The 14,872-nt window shown below is 46.6% G+C and overlaps 1 protein-coding gene across 6 annotated transcripts in view; it reads right to left on the bottom strand.

The window, feature by feature from the left end:
- The window catches only part of LOC139424438 (adducin 3 (gamma) a), a 144,475-nt gene that overhangs the window by 112,772 nt on the left and 16,831 nt on the right, over positions 1 to 14,872 (bottom strand). For all 6 annotated transcript variants that reach the window (XM_071176243.1, XM_071176251.1, XM_071176245.1 and 3 more), the window contains one exon: positions 8,050 to 8,104. The gene's annotated coding sequence lies outside the window, so the exon portion shown is untranslated. The remainder of the gene's footprint in view (positions 1 to 8,049; positions 8,105 to 14,872) is intronic.

The following is a 14,872-nucleotide window of genomic DNA, read 5'->3' as shown; positions in this document are numbered from 1 at the left end:
CCCTTTTTCTCCCTGAATTTGGTCCGTTGGCTCATCTCTATTACTCAATGGGCTTGGGAGCGGCGAAGGTCGAGTCCTGCGTCCTCTGAAACATGACCCGCCTGGCTGTATAGTTCTTGTCACACTGCTCTCTTAACCCAGATGTCAGCCGCACCAATATGTCGGAAAAAACACAGTTCGACTGACGACCGGAGTCAGCTTGCAGGCGCCCAGCCCACTCAATGGGAGTCGCTAGAGCACGATGAGCCAAGGAAACCCCACTGGCCAAACCCTCCCCTACCCCAGACGGCGCTGGGCCAATTGTGCACCGTCCTATGGGGCTCCTGGTCATGGCCGGTTGTGGCACAGGATCGAACCCAAGGCTATAGCGGCGCATCTACACTACTGAGCCTCGTGGTTAGAGCGTTGGGCCAGTAACCGAAAGGTTGCTGGATCGAATCCCTGAGCTGACAAGGTAAAAATGTGTCTTTCTGCCCCTGAACAAGGCAGTTACCATACTGTTCCCCGGTAGGCCGTCATTGTAAATAAGAATTTGTTCTTAACTGGCTTGCCTAGTTAAATAATGGTTCAAAAATAAGCACAAAAATCTGCACGTGGGTTGTCGTCTTAACCCCACCCTGGCTTAGTTTCTCATATGCAAGGAGGATTTAGAGACAATGAGGGATTGTTCTACTCCTAAACTATCTCTAGTAAAGCACATTCTTGTCTATGTAATGCAGTCTAACTCATTTGTCAGCTCAAGCCATCTCTGGTGACCATACGCCCAGATTAGCTGCAGGGAACTGGAGTGGAGCCCATGAAAATACAGACTTGTTAACCATTAATATCAAATAAACCAGGTAAATACGGAATTTTCTATCACAACTTACAGGAGCAATTAGGGTTAAGTGCCTTGCTCAAGGGCTCGTGGGCAGATTTTTCACCTAGTCGGCTCAGAGATTCAAACGAGCGACCTTTCGGTTTTTGACCCAACGCTCTTAACCGCTACTTACCTGTCACTTGTGGCCCTTTAAAATCTTTACCCCTCAAATCTTCTCCACTCCTCCCAGTTGTAAAACCCAGAGGAGCTTCTCCACTCCTCCCAGTTGTAAAACCCAGAGGAGCTTCTCCACTCCTCCCAGTTATATAAAACCCAGAGGAGCTTCTCCACTCCTCCCAGTTATATAAAACCCAGAGGAGCTTCTCCACTCCTCCCAGTTATATAAAACCCAGAGGAGCTTCTCCACTCCTCCCAGTTATATAAAACCCAGAGGAGCTTCTCCACTCCTCCCAGTTGTAAAACCCAGAGGAGCTTTTCCACTCCTCTCTGTCAGTAAGTGACAGTAGATCATATCTTAGCCTGGGATGATCAGCTAACGGATGATGTACTTACTCAACATGAATGCACCCAAAACTCCCTCTCCTATCCTACACATGCATTTACTACAGTGTAATAGAAAGTTAATACCCATCTTTAGTCAATGTCCTGTACACTGACTATAAGTTGACCTTTCCTGACTCCCTCACCTCCTCTACCTTTCATTATATTTCAACTCTTTCTCCCCTCTTCAACTCTCTCTCCTCCCATCTTCCTCCTCTCCTCTTATTCAACTCCCTCCTACATGATCTCCTTTTCGACTCTCTTCCTCCTCTTCTCCAATCATTTCTCTCCTCTCTCTCCTTGAGGAGTTCTTGCTGAAACAGCCCATTGAGTTGAATGGAGCAGTGGACTGGCCTGACACTGCTTGAGGAGAGAGTTTGCGCTCCAAGTTTCCCAGCCTCCCTGAGGACAATGCTGTCGTTTGTGGCCACTCGGCTCAGCGCTACAAAGACCATACAGACTACCAGCCAGAGCTGGAGGGGATGTGTGTGTGAAGAGAGAGACAGAGTATGCATACATTGTTGCATGTGTGTGTGCGTCCGTGTGTGTGACTCAGGGTTGACTGCTAACACTAGTCTGGTTGACTGAGATCTCACATCAGCCAGCTGTAGAGAGGCCCCAGGAGATACAGTGTGATAGAAGCATGATAGGAGACAGAACAGAGCTGGCGGGCCAAAACTGAAAACACAACACACTGACCGCACCCATCTCCCTCCCAAAATGATGCGCGCACACACACACACACACACACACACACACGCAATAGATGTACTAAATAACCTTGAAAAGTCACTGACAGCCACGTCATGGCCACTTCAACATCATCAATACACTGCAACAAAAAACGCCCTTAAACTTTCCTTAATTGAAACCACTACAAACAAATCATACCTTGCTGTAAACACACTGCCAATCAATACAGCCACACACAGCCAATCCACAGCCACGGTCCGGTGAGTCTGGTCCAATAGCGATGAGTCACTGTGTGTCCCCATGGAGACCGGCACAGCTGGTATGTGTCAGGGAAACACCCCTACTGATTAATCTGGAGCGGCCCAGTGCCGTTTCCCCCCGGCCCCGTGTGTGTGTGTGTGTGTGTGTGTGTGTGAAGCCCAGCCTGTCAGCTCTCAGGCCAGTGTTTAGCAGATAAACTGACTCTACTGTGTTTTCAGCATTCTATGGCTCTGTGGTCACTACTAGAGATAGAGATAGAGAGAGTGAGGGAATGGCCATCTGCAGACACCCTAACATGCAACAACCCCCCCCCCCCCCCCCCCCCCAACACTCACTTTCAAAAACCTGATATCACTTACATACCTTTCAAATCACCACAATTTCAACCCGTCACTTCTGCTAAGCCTCAAGATCCATATGGACTACCACCCGTCCACTGGGTTTCTACAGCTCTCTGTCTCACTCACACACAGTCACTTTGGCCAAGCCTCAAGATCCATATGGACTACCACCCGTCCACTGGGTTTCTACAACTCTGTCTAACTCACACACAGACACACAGTCACTTTGGCCAAGCCACATCTAGAATCTCCCTCCACATGCTTTTTACATTTTCTACAAATAAAAACCTCCTGGACGTACAGATTTTTACCAGGCTCTTAAATTCAACTCCAACCAAGACACATGTGAGGGAGACGTTCTATCAGTGGAGAGAGGTTGTGTGGGCAGAGAGCCAGACTGCATATCTGTCCTTTAGAGGAATCGACACCGGTAGAGGATCCAGGCTGCTTGCATCTGTCCATTAGTTTGCTCCAGAGAGAGACTGTTTGCTCTACTCCACAGAAAGAGATAAGACACTGGGTAAAGCCAGATGATTAGAGCAGAGAACAGAGGAGAGGATGCCAAGCTACAGCAGCACTACCAACACCACAGCAGCACTACCAACACCACAGCAGCACTACCAAATACCAACACCACAGCAGCACTACCAAATACCAACACCACAGCAGCACTACCAACTACCAACACCACAGCAGCACTACCAACTACCAACACCACAGCAGCACTACCAACTACCAACACCACAGCAGCACTACCAACTACCAACACCACAGCAGCACTACCAACTACCAACACCACATGCCTTCACAAAGTATTCACATCCTTTGACTTAATTTAAAATGAATTAATTAAGATTTATTTGTCTCTGGCCTAAAAAAAAACCTTCATGTCAAAGTGGAATTGTGTTGATCAAAACTTTTATAAATGAATTACAAAATGAAAAAGCTGAAATGCCTCGATTCAACCCCTTTGTTATGGCAAGCCTAAATAAGTTCAGGAGTAATATGTTTTAAAACAAATCTCAGAATACGTTGCATGGACTCTCTGTGTGCAATAATAGTGTTGAACATGATGTTTAATGACTACCTCATCCCTGTACCCCACACATACAATTATCTGTAAGGTCCCTCAGTCGGGAGCAATGAACTTCAAACAAAGATTTGACCACAAAGACCAAAGAAAGGCACCTATTGGTAGACAATAAATGTTTGTTTTTTAAAAAGAGCAGAGTCACTACATAGATACAGACGTTCTTTCTAACTCAGTTGCCGGAGAGGAAGAAAACTGCCCAGGAATTTCACCATGAGGGCAATGGTGACTTTAATGTCTGTGATAGGAGAAAACTGGGGATGGATCAACCACATTGTACTTACTCTACAATACTAACCTAATTGACAGAGTGAAAAGAAGGAAGCCTGTACAGAATATTACAAAACATGCATCATGTTTGCAACAAGGCGCTAAAGTAATACTGCAAAAAATGTGGCAAAGCAATTCACTTTTTGTCTTGAATCCAAAGTGTTACGTTGGAGGAAAATCCAACACATTACTGAGTACCACTCACCATATTTTCAAGCATAGTGGTGGTTGTATCATGTTATGGGTATGCTTGTCATCGTTAAGGACTGGGGAGTTTTTCAGGATAAAAAAGAAACCGAATGGAGCTAAGCACAGGCAAAATCCTAGAGGAAAATCTGGTTCACTCTGCTGTCCACCAAGAAGACAGTGAATGTTACGGTTTTGACTTAAATCTACTTGAAAATCTATGGCAAGACCTGAAAATAGTTGTCTAGCAATGATCAATGTGACAGAGTTTGAAGAATTTTGAAAATAATAAATGGGCAAATGTTGCACAATCCAGGAGTGGAAAGCTCTTAGACTTACCCAGAAAGACTCTCAGCTGTAATCGCTGCCAAAGATGCTTCTACAAATGATTGACTCATGGGTGTGAATACTTATGCAAATTAGATACATTTCTAAATTTAATTTTCAATACATTTGCAAACATTTCCAAAAACATATTTTCCCTTTGTCATTATGGAGTATTGTGTGTAGATGGGTGAGAAAAACAACATTGTATACATTTTGAATTCAGGCTGTAACACAACAAAATATGGAATAAGTTCAGGGATTGGAATACTTTCTGAAGGCACTGCACATCTTACTGTACATTGTGAGATACTGATATACTTGGGATTTGCTTTAAATTCCAGGGAATCACATGGGTAACCACTGAGCGGTCTTTAAACATGACCAGATAGAGCAGTAGTAACGATTATATCATAATAACAAGGTGCATGACATCATTACTGCGAGAAGTCCTGCCGATCAGGAAGTGGAGTGTGGAGTCAGTGTGGAGCGTGTTAGACTTACAGCTGAGTGTTTCACGTGGGTCTGGGGGGGGAGAAGAGGTTTAAATGGCAGCCCAGGGAGCTCTGTGCGTGTGTTTTTTTGGTATTACTATCTTTGTGGGGACAATAAGTTCTCACAAGGATAATAAAACAAGGAAAGTTCAGACAAGTGTGGAAATGTGTTGGTCCCCACAAGAAAAAAGGCCATTTTAAGTTAAGCTAAGTTTAGGGTTCTGGAGAATATGATTTTGAATGGGAATAAATGTTTTGGTCCCCACAAGGATAGTAAAACAAACATGTGATATGTGTGTGTAGGTTTAAATGGTGGCCCAGGGAGCTAGCAAGGTCTCTTTACTGTCCTACATACTGGTCTAGTACAGCTAGCATAGCTCGTCTTACCAGGGTGGATGACAGATGGAGAGAAAGAGAGGAACAACTGGACCTTGCATGGTTGGTACTGAATCCTTCACACCCACCCACCCATCCATCCATCCATCCACCCACCCACCCACCCACCCACCCACCCACCCACCCATCCATCCATCCACCCACCCACCCACCCATCCACCCACCCACCCACCCATCCATCCACCCATCCATCCATCCGGTCCTGTAAAACGAGTCATGCAGCTTTTTCTCTCTATTCTGTCTCTCCTTTTTCCCTCCTCCGGTCCTCCTTTCAGGGGTAATGGGTGTACCTCTCTGGGCTGACGCCCTCACAACCCCTTGGAATGCCTGGTCCGCTGTCTCTCTGTGCTGTGTGTGTGTGTGTGTGTGTGTGTGTGTGTGTGTGTGTACCCCTGGCCTAGACATTAGTCACATCAGACTGCCTTGGAGGAATGGAATAAATTAACCACATGGAAACGCATAGAGAGGGGGGAGAGAGAAAGACATTTGGCCTCAATTCTCTATTTCACTCCAACACCATTGTTAACTTGCATCATCACACAAGTATTTTAACACGAAAACAGGACCAGCCCACAAATAAGAATTCGTCATTTTCAGATTTTGTCTCTTCAGGTATTGCTAGAGGCAAGATAACAGACAGAAAAAGCAATATAAAATGATTAACTAGCTTAAAGCGACAAACTCAAATCCACTTTCCATTGTGGTGTAATGTATAAATGCAGTATAAGGAGCTTAGCCAGAGAGATTAGCAGCCTCACTTAACTGCAAATCCTAAATATGGACGACGTACCAAGCAGACAGACAACGCACCAAGCAGACAGACGACGCACCAAGCAGACAGACGATGCACCAAGCAGACAGACTATGTCCACGGACAATTAAGATGGAGAAAGCTCTACATGCAAGCCGTCACATTCCATAAGAAAGCAATTGACTTGCCTAGTTAAAGAAAGGTTAAAGACTGGTTGATTCAAAGATAAAACTACAGTGAAAACGGAGATAGCTCAGATAGCAACCTTGACAAAGCTCATAAAACACCCCTCCTCCTCCCCCTCCTCCGGTCTAGTCGGTTTAGAGCATCTTTGTTCATTCAGTTCCTACTCTGGCAGGTTGCCAAGTCCCAGGCAGACACTATATGACCAGGCCAGACCCAGGTCAGACCCAGGCAGACACTATATGCCCAGGCCAGACCCATGCCAGACCCAGGCAGACACTATATGCCCAGGCCAAACCCAGGCCAGACCCAGGCAGACACTATATGCCCAGGCCAGACCCATGCCAGACCCAGGCAGACACTATATGCCCAGGCCAGACCCAGGCAGACACTATATGCCCAGTCCAGACCCAGGTCAGACTCGCGCAGACACTATATGCCCAGGCCAGACCCAGGCAGACACTATATGCCCAGGCCAGACCCAGGTCAGACACTATATGCCCAGGCCAGACCCAGGCCAGGGGGAAAACAATGCTGACTGCTTGCTGACGTGTCTCATTATGTGCCAAATACGTTCCCTGGATAATGTTGACAGGCCAACCTAGGCATTATCGTCATGACTAAAGCTTATTGTCATGACCTCGATACACAGTTCAGAAACTGATGAGGAGGCTCATGCCATGTAGCATAAATAGTAGTGAAGTTGTCCTCTGAAGAGGGGTGGTGCTGTTAGGACCATAAACACGACAGGTTGGTACGTCAAGGAAAACGTCTAGACCAGACTGAGCCGGCGAAAAATGATGAGGAGATGAAGAAATGTTAAACAAATCAGATGACATAGGAGAGGCATGGTCAGGTCCTCTTCAACCACAGACGGGCGAGGAGAGGAACAAGAGGAAGAGGAGAGAGAGACAGACTGGAAACTGAACATTTTAGGGAGACAAAACCAGTCACTATTTCCCATGTAGGATAACTTCCAAAAGCAGTAAAACATCTTGTGGTGTGTGTGTGTGTGTGTGTGTGTGTGTGTGTGTGTGTGTGCGTGCGTGCGTGTGTGTGTGTGTGGCACAGAGTGACCACCAACAGACAAATCAAAGCCATATCATTTGTTAGTTCAGCATTTCCAAAATAAGCAAGTGGCAACCCAGAGTGTCCGTTTATTTTTGAAAACGTCTGTGGCACGGTGGAGAAAGATTTCCATGCAGAATAACGCTTAGCCTACTGCACATGACGCACTTTTTATTTTATTTGACCTTTATTTAACTAGGCAAGTCAGTTAAGAACACATTCTTATTTTCAATGACGGCCTAGCATGTCAGCTCTGTCAGCATTGTCAGCTCGGGGATATGAACTTGCAACCTTCCGGTTACTAGTCCAACTCGCTAACCACTAGGCTACCCTGCCGCACTTGAGACAATAGCAATATCTTTGGGTTAACTGCCTGTTCAGGGGCAGAACGGCAGACCTTGTCAGCTCGGGGATATGAACTTGCAACCTTCCGGTTACTAGTCCAACTCGCTAACCACTAGGCTACCCTGCCGCACTTGAGACAACAGCAATATCTTTTCATTAAAACACGTAACAAGTCTACACTGAATGTGATACATGAATTGGGGTTGTTGATACAACCCACTGGTGCTGCTACACAATAAGTCAGCGGAAGAGTGACGTTTATGCATGTAAATAAATATATCTCTCACCTCTCTGGAGAGATGATTTCCTCGTCCGGTCAAATCGCTAACACCGTTTCCTCACCTGGAGAAAACACAAAACAGACAGAGTTATTCATCTCCTGTCTTACCGACTTAACGATCTCATCAACCAGAAAGCTTTTTAACGTGTCTGGAGCAAAGCACTTTAAAAACAGCAGACTTCTTAATAATTAGACACAGAGAGACATATCTATTTGGTTTAAAACACAACTCTGCTATTACAATACATGCTTCTGAGGCCTGGTCTGCATAGATAGACAGAATGAGTCCCAAGTGACACCCTATTCTCTGTTATAGTGCACTATTTCTGACCAGACCCCTATAGGCCCTGGTCAAAAGAAGTGCATAGGGTGCATTTGGGACTCATGCAGAGGGCTCAGGTAAAAACACAGTTTTGATATGAAAATATTAAATGAAAAAGGTGGGCCTCTTGTAATACAGCACCCAGACTTCTGATCTTTTAAAAGAGGCTTGGAATGCAGTCATTAGACATCAAAGTCATCGTAACGACATCCTTCACATACACATCGTTGACTCAAACACCAACGTCCTACATCATCATAAAGGACAGGTATAAAGCAAACAGACACAATAATCCCATTCTATTTCACAGCACAACCTCATTTATCTGGGGGTCAGGGGCCCAGTGTACAGGGTGTGTAACCTCTCATTTAGCTGGTGGTCAGGGGCCCAGTGTACAGGGTGTGTAACCTCTCATTTAGCTGGGGGTCAGGGGCCTAGTGTACAGGGTGTGTAACCTCTCATTTAGCTGGTGGTCAGGGGCCCAGTGTACAGGGTGTGTAACCTCTCATTTAGCTGGTGGTCAGGGGCCCAGTGTACAGGGTGTGTAACCTCTCAAACAGCAGTGATTGGGAGGGGAGTTGTAGAGGAATGCTGTCAAAGTGTAAATATCTTTTCACTTCCCAAGTTCTTAGGGTCAGGAGTGTCCCCTCTCTTCTCATGCGCTCTGTCTGCACGTTATGAACTCTGATGGGGAACCAAGTGCAGCTAGACCCCATGGACACCCCTGGGTCAACGATATCAGAGCCTCAGAGCTATGGGGAGTGTGTGCGCATGTCTGTGTCTGTGTTTTAACATGTTCTTCATCATAGCACTCAGCAGGTAGTGATTTCCACTATAGCTGGTGGCCAAAGGCCCAGTGTACAGGGTGTGGAACCAGGTGCCCCTACCAGACCAATTCATATATTATTTCAGGTATTTTTCAATACATTTTAAAAATAACTATACAGATAACTTTCTTTGGAAAAAACAAAATAGTTGAATATTGGAATGTGTTTGTATACACTTGGAAAGTATTTGAAAATACTCAAATATACTGACTCAAATACACTCCCATGCATTTATCCTAGGTATATGGAAATACTTTCAAATACAATTTGGCCGACTATTTATTTTCTGTTTTTACAAACGACCATTAAAATACTGAAGTAAAACTACATGTTTTGGGCTGTGTATTTGGATATACTCAAATATACAGAAAACAAAAAGTATTTAAATAACACACCCAGGTGTGGCCCCTACACACACACAGGGCGGTGGCAGGGGTAGCTTGACCTGCCCGTGATAGCCATCTCTGTCCTCTGAACAAACACCAGCTGTGTCAACACCAGAGTAGAGTACAACCTATCATTAGTAGAGAATCAATGTCATGGTTAGAGGATTGTTGCTAAGGGAAAGAGACTCATACACATACTAGCATAAGGGTTGTCGTTAGTAGTCGTAGAGCGTAGTCGTAGAGTGTTGTCGTAGCTCTACTTGAGCAATGAGCATCTACCGATTCTAACTACAGATTCGATGGCGAAAGCATCAAAACTAGGGGTGAAACGCTACGTGGATTTGTATTTAACCGTTCGGTCCACGGTGCGGTACGCACTGCGAACCGAACAATACATTAATCATATATTATAGCTAGGAAGATATATGTAATTGTAAAAAATAATATTATTGCATAAACCAATGGCGTATAAATTAACGTGGGAAAAATATCTACATAGTAATAAAGTTGTCTTTAAATTTAAAAAAAGAGTTTAGTCTCGTAGCTGTATGCAGCTCCGCTCATTAGTTATTCCATTCCAGGGAGAACAGAGCTGAGACCGTCGTAGCGGCAATTAGCCTATGAAGGAATTAGCAGTTGGCTACATGCAAAGGAGCAACATGGCGAGCCAGAACTAGAAGACGCCCCAGTACCATTCAGGTCTGAGTCTGGGAACATTTCGGTTTCCCTGGAAACTATAACGGGGATTACCAACGAGTGGTGGATATAACATCTACATGTAGGCTCTGTTCATTGATGATAGCCTGTTAGAGTGGTGGATATAACATCTACATGTAGGCTCTGTTCATTGATGATAGCCTGTTAGAGTGGTGGATATAACATCTACATGTAGGCTCTAAGGAGCTAAGGGAAGTAGTTGCAGTGTGGAAGTTGGAGATGGATAACTTAACGATTCCTGGGACCACTGACAACGCTGGAAATATTGTAAATGCAGTTGCACTAGCTGGATTGGGGCCACAGATAGGATGCTTTGCTCGCGTTATTAATCTAGCGTTTCAAAGAGCAATGTCAGTGAATCCAGCCTCTCGCCTCCTAGCAAAGATCAGGAAGGTGGTATCCTTCTTTCATAAAAGCACAACTGCTGCACATGTTTTCAAGACTAGATGGAATTCAAGCCATGACATGGTTGAGAGATACCTGGAGCAGAAAGTTGCGGTGCATTCTATACTGACTGATCTAGCCGTGAGGAAGAATGTCAACGATAGTGAGTTTGTCTGAAAATGACATGGCTGTGTCTGGGACTTCTGTCCCTAGCGAGAGGGTATTCTCCATAGCTACCTGGCTGTGTCTGGGACCTCTGTCCCTAGCGAGAGGGTATTCTCCACAGCTACCTGGCTGTGTCTGGGACCTCCGTCCCTAGCGAGAGGGTATTCTCCACAGCTACCTGGCTGTGTCTGGGACCTCTGTCCCTAGCGAGAGGGTATTCTCCACAGCTACCTGGCTGTGTCTGGGACCTCTGTCCCTAGCGAGAGGGTATTCTCCACAGCTACCTGGCTGTGTCTGGGACCTCTGTCCCTAGCGAGAGGGTATTCTCCACAGCTACCTGGCTGTGTCTGGGACCTCTGTCCCTAGCGAGAGGGTATTCTCCACAGCTACCTGGCTGTGTCTGGGACCTCTGTCCCTAGTGAGAGGGTATTCTCCACAGCTACCTGACTGTGTCTGGGACCTCTGTCCCTAGTGAGAGGGTATTCTCCACAGCTACCTAACTGTGTCTGGGACCTCCGTCCCTAGCGAGAGGGTATTCTCCACAGCTACCTGGCTGTGCCTGGGACCTCCGTCCCTAGCGAGAGGGTATTCTCCACAGCTACCTGGCTGTGTCTGGGACCTCCGTCCCTAGCGAGAGGGTATTCTCCATAGCTACCTGGCTGTGTCTGGGACCTCCGTCCCTAGCGAGAGGGTATTCTCCACAGCTACCTGGCTGTGTCTGGGACCTCCGTCCCTAGCGAGAGGGTATTCTCCACAGCTACCTGGCTGTGTCTGGGACCTCCGTCCCTAGCGAGAGGGTATTCTCCACAGCTACCTGGCTGTGTCTGGGACCTCCGTCCCTAGCGAGAGGGTATTCTCCACAGCTACCTGGCTGTGTCTGGGACCTCCGTCCCTAGCGAGAGGGTATTCTCCACAGCGGCTGGCTGTGCCTGGGACCTCCGTCCCTAGCGAGAGGGTATTCTCCACAGCGGCTGGCTGTGCCTGGGACCTTCGTCCCTAGCGAGAGGGTATTCTCCACAGCTACCTGGCTGTGTCTGGGACCTCCGTCCCTAGCGAGAGGGTATTCTCCACAGCGGCTGGCTGTGCCTGGGACCTCCGTCCCTAGCGAGAGGGTATTCTCCACAGCGGCTGGCTGTGCCTGGGACCTCCGTCCCTAGCGAGAGGGTATTCTCCACAGCGGCTGGCTGTGCCTGGGACCTTCGTCCCTAGCGAGAGGGTATTCTCCACAGCGGCTGGCTGTGCCTGGGACCTCTGTCCCTAGCGAGAGGGTATTCTCCACAGCGGCTGGCTGTGCCTGGGACCTCTGTCCCTAGCGAGAGGGTATTCTCCACAGCGGCTGGCTGTGTCTGGGACCTCTGTCCCTAGCGAGAGGGTATTCTCCACAGCGGCTGGCTGTGTCTGGGACCTCTGTCCCTAGCGAGAGGGTATTCTCCACAGCGGCTGGCATTGTCACAGCAAGCCGATCTGTGCTCACTGCAGATAATGTGGATAGACTAATCTTAAAGAACGTGAAACTCTGATCATTTTTCAAATATTTTGGGTCAAGTAACCAGTCTCAAGTGGTCCTATTAATATGCTGCTGGACTACACACTTGAAGTTCTGTTTTAAATGACTATTTTATTTCATGTTACAAGGCAGGCACTGCTGTTTGTTGTCCCTTTGTTTCCATCTGCTCCTGAGAATTCAAGCTACCCATGTTACTATTATAATACATGGGAAATATAAATACAAATCACATATTTCTCAGGCATTTATTTTGCCGATGTATCGAAACCGCACCGTGACACCACTGTACCGTATCGTACCGAGCCGTGACACCACTGTACCGTATCGTACCGAGTCGTGACACCACTGTACCGTGTATCGTACCGAGCCGTGACACCACTGTACCGTATCGTACCGAGCCGTGACACCACTGTACCGTATCGTACCGAGCCGTGACACCACTGTACCGTGTATCGTACCGAGCCTTGACACCACTGTACCGTGTATCGTACCGAGCCTTGACACCACTGTACTGTGTATCGTACCGAGCCGTGACACCACTGTACCGTGTATCGTACCGAACCGTGACACCACTGTACCGTATCGTACCGAGCCGTGACACCACTGTACCGTATCGTACCGAGCCGTGACACCACTGTACCGTATCGTACCGAGCCGTGACACCACTGTACCGTATCGTACCGAACCGTGACACCACTGTACCGTATCGTACCGAGCCGTGACACCACTGTACCGTATCGTACCGAACAGTGACACCACTGTACCGTATCGTACCAAACCGTGAGTTTTGTGAACCGTTTCACCCCTAATCAAAACACATTGTAATATTGCACAATGGCTAAACATAAGAGAATTGGTCACAACTCTTTGGAAAGTCCTGGGAAGTAGGCTTAGCTGTCTTTCCTTAGTGCTAGGTGCCAGCCTTGCCCAGGGAGTGAACATGAGGAACCAGCACACTTATATAAGCCCATCAAGTTGTGTTGAGTAGTCTAAATGTTTAATGATCCTACGGCCCAGTTTCACAACCCAAAACAAAGGTCTTCCCGATGAGCAGCTTCGAGATCACAGGACAGAACATCAGGTTGTGACACAAGCACTCACTCACTCAAACACACACACACACTTTTTAATTAAAAAACCCAATGAGGACATGACCTGTTTCATTTTTTGCATCGTCACAGTTACGCAATAACATGCGATCATTAGTGTGATTTTGTCAGCCGGGCTCAGAGAGGTGCTGGCACCAAGCTTTTCTCCCTGTCGGTGGTGGATTCTCTAATGACACCGTTGGTGCTGGAAAAAGACCAGCATTGGTTCAGGGAAGAGACTCGCCTTTGTGAATGAATACAGTTCTCTTTGTCATTACATAATGTCATTATCACCATCATCCAATATATTATATGACAATTCATGAATCAGATCAGATTGTCAAAGAAGACCATTCACCGGGAGACAGAGAAAGAGAGAAAGAGAGAGAGACAGAGAGAGAGACAGAGAGAAAAAGACAGACTAGGGTGGAGGAGGTTGACCTCCCATGGGTGGTAGGATACTAAACCCTTCACTTCCATCCAGCCCTGTAGAGATATAAGGTCATTACCTCTATTTTGAGGTCAAATGCAACTTCAAAGTAGAGGTGAATTAGATGTATTTTGCTCTCCAAGTCTAATCCCTTTGACCAGCAGAAACCAACGACCAAGGCTGTGCTCAGTATCTGTAGACACCTGACCCCAATCAAAAACCAAAACAGGTGGTCTAGTCTGAAAGCAAATGAACCAAACTAGCGGAATCAACAATATTTTCCAGGAAGATGTGTGCTACAACACAGCATGTCCAAGATCACACAAGATGCCTCGTCTCAGGAGCAGATGGTGGGAGGAGACATCACTGGAACAGCAACAGACGGCACTAAGATGATTGACAGCTAGTAAAATCAGGCCATTTATCAAAGTCAATAATCACATGCAAGCCCTTTCATTATAGAACACCCCAAGACAATGCTATACTGGAGTGTCTCAAATTGTACCCTATTCCCATGGCTCTGGTCAAAAGTAGTGCACTATATCGTGTGCCATTTGGAAACAACCCTAGACAACCCTGAAAGTAAAATTGATGACTAAAATTGTGCTGTGCCTCAAATGTCTAAAATTCCATTTGAAACCAATAGCTGATATTGACTTGTATTTGGCACAATTCAAATGCATGGCAGAGGTCGAGAGAGAGCAGGAAGCTAGCTTGACTGCAGAGGCTTGGCATCATGGCCCGAGAGCCACAACTAGCCAATAAAACGTTTTTTTCCTGATAGCAGCAGTTTTGGGCGGAGGTGCGATTCTTTGTGTCTGTGCTGCAGTCCACACTAAAAGCCCTTTAATCTGCTTACTGTTGACACAGCTTTATGGGGGCAACAACGTGTGTGTTTTCCTGCGTGTCAGACTCCCAGCATCATCACACATCACCATTATACCCAAATAGACAATCTGACTGAACCTCTCCATCTAGCCACGATAACAGGCGAGCGACTCCAC

This window comes from Oncorhynchus clarkii, chromosome 13, assembly GCF_045791955.1.
Source record: "Oncorhynchus clarkii lewisi isolate Uvic-CL-2024 chromosome 13, UVic_Ocla_1.0, whole genome shotgun sequence".
In the NCBI taxonomy this organism is placed as follows: domain Eukaryota; kingdom Metazoa; phylum Chordata; class Actinopteri; order Salmoniformes; family Salmonidae; genus Oncorhynchus; species Oncorhynchus clarkii.
The sequence above is the reverse complement of the archived record's forward strand: the minus strand, read 5'-3'. Positions and strand labels throughout refer to the sequence as shown.